Raw genomic sequence first — 6,000 nt, 5'->3', positions numbered from 1 at the left:
GGCAACTTCCCGTGGACGGCTTCTGTTCAGACACGGGCGAAATCTTCCAGTTTCACGGGTGTTACTTTCATGGTCACGATTGTTCACTGACGGCAAAACACCAATCCGACGTTCTTACGGCCAAAAGCATGTCAGAGAAATTCGAGAAAACTATCCAGACGACAGAGTACTTGCGAGGGTTGGGGTACAAGGTGACAGAAAGTGTGAATGTCAGTGGCACCGGTTGCAAAAGTGGGATCCCAGAGTGTCCGCCTTTTTGGCTCAGTACAAAACACCTACTGAAAGTAAGTACAAAATGTCAGAAGACCAAATCCTACATGCTATCTGTGCGGGGAAATTGTTTGGCGTGGTCGAGTGTGACATCAGCGTTCCTGAAGAGCACAAAAAGAATTTTGAAGAGATGCCACCTATATTCAAAAACGTCGACATCTCTATCGACGACATAGGTCCTTTCATGAAACAGTATGCCGAGACGAATAATATCATGACCAAACCCAGACGGTCTCTCATTGGCAGCATGTTTGGCAAAAAGATTCTTCTGGCTACACCCTTACTGAAATGGTACTTGGAGAAGGGTCTGGTAGTGTCTCACATTTACCAGGTGCTCGAATACGTACCCAGGGCGTGTTTCAGAGCTTTCGGTGACCGCGTCAGCGACGCTCGTCGTGACGGAGATAGGGATAAGTCTAAAAAACGCCAAAAATAATTACTCAAGCAACTGGATAAGATTTTGAAACAATCAGACGTTTCAGACAGTATCCACTGTCTTTCGTCAGTGACTAACGATAGGGCTGAGAACACCAGCTTTATACCAAAACTCTGAATAGATATGTTAATGAGGTAAAGACAATTTAGGATGTCTTGAAGTAGTCTTCAAAAAGAAGATTAATTCAAGTACCATGTACATTGGGGAGATAAGTCGACCACTAAAAGAAAGGTACAGGGAACATTGCAGAAAGAGCGCTAACCGCTACTCCTCTAGCTCTGCCATTTACCACCATCTAAAACACAACCAGGGACACTCATTCAATTTCGAATCCACGGACATCCTAGATCGTGAAGAACGCTTGTTCGAACGGGGAATTAGAGAAGCAATATATGAGAGGATGTACAACCCCGCCCTCAACAGGAAAGGGGGTCTACGCTTTCAACTTTCACCCACCCCCGGACGAGCAACATTTAGTTACTGTACTAGAACAACAGTAGCTAATTGAACTATTGGCATAAACTTTGTCTTGAATTAATCTTCTTTTTGAAGACTACTTCAAGACATCCTAAATTGTCTTTACCTCATTAACATATCTATTCAGAGTTTTGGTATAAAGCTGGTGTTCTTAGCCCTATCGTTAGTCACTGACGAAAGACAGTGGATACTGTCTGAAACGTCTGACTGTTTCAAAATCTTATCCAGTTGCTTGAGTAATTATTTTTGGCGTATCTTATTACCTGGATGTCTAACCTTCATCAACGTATAAGTCTAAAAAGATCATTGCCGATACGATGACACTTATCGGCAATTCGGCCTTCGGTAAGACCGTCACCAATAAAGAAAAACAACTGGATGTCGAGTTATGCAGGGATGCTGTTACTGCCACGCGTAAAATCAACACTCCACGCTTCCGTCACGCAGATGAAGTGACTGACGACTTCTACGAGATGCAACTAACGAAGAAAGTGATCAAATTCAACTTACCTCTTCAGATTGGGTTCTTTGTCTATCAGTATGCGAAGCTCTGCATGCTGGAGTTCTACTTTTTTTTTCATGATCAAATTCGTAGACCGATCGGACTTCCAGTATTGCGAGATGGACACGGACTCAGCCTACATTGCTATCTCGGCGGATAGGTTTGAGGTCGTCATCAAACCAAACATGCTTGGCGAGTACAGAAAAGAGAAACATATCTGATTTCCCCGCTCTGACACCCCTGAAAAAGTTGCCTTCGACAAACACAAACCCGGCCTGTTCAAAGAAGAGTGGTCCGGAAATAGTATTGTGGGGTTGTGCAGCAAAACCTATTACTGTTTCGGCGGAGACGAAAATGATGAAGACAAATTCAGCTGTAAGGGAGTTAGCAATAAAGGCAACGAGATTGATTTCCAAACATATCTCAACGTCTTGAAAACGCAGAAAAGTGGACAGGGCATGAACAGGGGCTTACGCGTAAGAGATAATCAGATGTTCACGTACTCTCAAGCGAGAGATGCCTTATCTTATTTCTATCAAAAAAGACAAGTGCTGATTGACGGTGTCACGACCCTACCACTCAATATCTGATGTGTACTGTACTGTACATGTGATGATGTTTCTGATACATTTTGGATGATATAGATGTGTATATTAATATACTAATGTATATTGCTTTGTGTATATCATAATCCTATCTTTGTATAGTGGTCAGTGGGAACGCGCCTTTGTTTAGACAAGAAGACGTTGTACAGCAGAGAAGGGATGGTTTGGTCCAAGATGGCCGCTACCTGAATTTCTTAGAGAACATCCAGTATTTATCAGGGGTAAATCTTACTTAAACATTGTTATTCTCTGTAGAATTGAATGTAGCATTGTTAGCACGCTTGTCTTGTGCGTACTGTTCAAGTTTCTTTTGTCAGTTTGTAAGCATTCCTGATAAATCTTGGTGTAATTGTGCCAACCTTCGAAGCGCCCATCTTGGTCCATCCGTCGACAGTTTGAGCGCAATATAGGTCCGCACTCTCGGTCAGTTGTGGTGAAGGATTGGCTCTAGAGGTTTGTTGATTGCTTATTATATCTCTGTGCACTTGAAAGTTGTGCATTGTAAATTCTCTTGGGGCCATCCTCATCGAACCGACATTCCGATTAGGGAGGGGGACAGTGTTTGAGCCGTGCCACATCAACTGTACAAAGCTTTTTACCTCAGTAACTTCATAATTCATTGGTATATATTTCTTAAGTGTGTATTTTAATTGATAACTTGTTAATGTGCAATACTTAGCTGCAGGCAGTATTTTATTGTTACTGATTGTTCATTATATCAGGGTAATCCCTCCATGTATATTGATATGCAAATCAGGCTAGCCTATGCTTACGGAATGTTTGGTAGTCCCTGACTAGGCAACTGGTTTTAAAATATGCAAATTTATGATTAATCGAATGTCCATGCATTTTGCACAAGGACTGTACAGTGCGGTAAAAGGGGTAGTTACATTTAGCATCCCAAGAGCATTATTCTTGAGTGTATTGCTGTTAGCGGTGTTCCCTCGTCCAACTGTAGTCCCAAAATGGGAAAAGGCTGCTAGTAATGCACAGGCAGAAACAGGAACATGGATCACACAAACTGTAAGCTCTGTGAAAGTCAGTCCTGGACTGTTAGGCGTAAGACTCCTTAGCAGGGCAAACATACGCACCGAAAGGACAGAACAGACTCTGAACTTTTTAGCCTGTGTTATGCTACTGCTGGCTGGCGACGTGTCACCCAACCCGGGGCCGGTTGCTGAGGGGTTACCTGACTGGAGAAAGGGCATCGTCTATGGCTTCTACAACGTGGTCTCCCTCCCACGACATCTGGATGAAATTCAGCAGCTACTTCTTAGGAGTATCCGTATACATGTATTAGGACTCAATGAAACCCGTTTATCAGACACTATTCCAGACTCTTTTGTAGGAATCGATAGTTATACTTTATACAGAAGGGACAGAGACAGGCAAGGTGGGGGCGTAGGTGTGTACGTGAAACAGACAATTATCATGGCGGATTTCAACTCAGACCTGCTAAATTCAACTCAAGCCATGTCTTCGGTGGAACTCCTGATGGGTTTGTACCAGCTCGACCCTGTAATACGCGAACCCACCCGCATTACAGAGACTACTGAGTCGTGCATCGACAACATATTTGTCTCTAACCCGGACCGTTACAAGTCAAGTGCAAGTGTGGCCTGGGGGCCATCTGATCACAACCTTATACTCACTTGTGCTAAAGCTGGAGGAGAGGCTGGTGGAAGTCGCCGGTGTGAATACAGGTCTTACAGGCAGTACACACAACAGTCCTTCATCGACAGTTTAAAGTCAGATAGATGGGATACAGTGCTTGACTGCTTTGATGTCACCGATGCCTGGAATGCCTTCAAAGATGTTTTCCTGAGTGTTGCTGATGAGCACGCTGCACTTCGCATGAAAACAGTGAGGGAAAACAGCCATACTGCTCCGTGGCTGACGGACAGGGTGAAAAACATGATGGGACGTCGGGACGCAGCCAGACGCAAAGCCATTAAAACCAAGGATGTGAAGGACTGGGAAATCTACCGATTCCTAAGGAACCAGACAACTTCTATGATCAGGATGGAGAAGAAGACTCATTTCGCCAAACTGTGTCAGAAGCTAAGGGTGACCAATCCCTCATGTGGGAAATTATAAACGCCTTTACAGGGAAGTCCAAATCAAAAAGCCAAGTACAGAACTTAGTGCGACCTGACAACACTTCCACATCTAATCCCAGTGAAATGGCACAGGAATTCAATGATTACTTTTCAACTTGTGCCAGCAAACTGACTGACGGAATGCCAGCTCCCCAGGAGAACCCTCTCCGCCACATCCCTGAGCCCACGAAGACGTTCAGCTTTGAGTCTGTTGACGAGTCAACTGTGCTAAATGAACTTGGGAGGCTGAAAACGAAGAGAGCCACAGGGCTGGACAAAATCCCCTCCAAACTTCTTAAAGACTCAGCCCCTGTAATCGTGAAGCCACTGACGCACATATTCAACTTATCACTAGCTACTGGTCAGGTTCCAACTGATTGGAAAGAGGCCCAGATCTCACCAATACACAAGTCTGGAAACAGAGCTAACGTTGCGAATTATCGTCCAGTGTCTGTGTTAAGTGTTATGTCAAAGGTGATGGAAAAGTTTGTTGAAAATCAGGTAAAATGGTTCCTGACTAGACACGATCTCCTCACCACTCACCAAAGCGGGTTTCGGAGACATCATAGCACAGCGACTGCGGTGCAGAAAATTGTTGAGGATATCAAGTCTGCATTCAACTGTAGTAAGGTCACTGTTGCTCTCTTCCTGGACCCAAGGAAGGCCTTTGATAAGGTTAATCATGACATCCTCCTGGGTAAACTCAAGAAGCTGGGCTTTGACACTGATGTGACAAACTGATTCGAGTCATACCTTGCAGACCGCTTCCAGACAACACATCTACAAGGTCAATATTCCTCAAAATCGCGGGTCAACTGCGGGGTACCTCTAGGAAGTGTGTTGGGCCCTTTATTATTCTGTGTGTACGTCAATGACTTACCCAATGTCATTAAAAACTGTAGTATCCAAATGTATGCTGACGACACAGTCCTGTACTTCTCAGCTAGCACCGTGAAGGATTGTGAGGAGGCAGTATCTAGCGATGTCAGGAGGGTGGTTCACTGGCTAAATGAAAATAAGCTTCTACTACACCCTGACAAGACGAAATCAATGTTGTTTGGACTTCTACAGAAACTGAGATATGCTGGGGGAACAGTCAACATAACAGATGGCGTGAATGTTTATGAACAAGTCAGCTCGTTAACGTACCTGGGCATCACTCTCGACCCGTCACTCCGGTGGATGGCACATGTCGCGAAAATCACCGCAAAAATCCTTGGTGGTCTAGGTGCCATGGGACGTGCCAGAGCTTTTGTCTCAACGGACATTCTTCAAACAATGTACCAGACACTGTTATTGTCTCATCTGGACTACTGCGCCACAGCCTGGCTACCCAGTTTAGTACTGAGCAACAAAACACTAGTCTTGCAACTGGGCAGATTGATAAACAGAGCTGCAAGGCTAATCACAGGACACTTACTTAAAGATCACGTCCCAGTGGACGTCTTGCTAGCTGAGGCAGGACTGGAGCCATTGACCAAGCGGGTAGAGACAATCTCTCTTGCTACAGTTTTCAAGGCAGTACGGGGAAAGGCGCCAGTGTACATAACAGACCTCTTTCGTTGGAAGTCTCCGCCTATGCTAAGAGCCCGAACACGCACAGAGGCCAAA

Source organism: Branchiostoma lanceolatum, chromosome 5 (assembly GCF_035083965.1).
Source record: "Branchiostoma lanceolatum isolate klBraLanc5 chromosome 5, klBraLanc5.hap2, whole genome shotgun sequence".
Classification (NCBI taxonomy): Eukaryota; Metazoa; Chordata; class Leptocardii; order Amphioxiformes; family Branchiostomatidae; genus Branchiostoma; species Branchiostoma lanceolatum.
Note: the sequence above shows the minus strand (reverse complement) of the source record.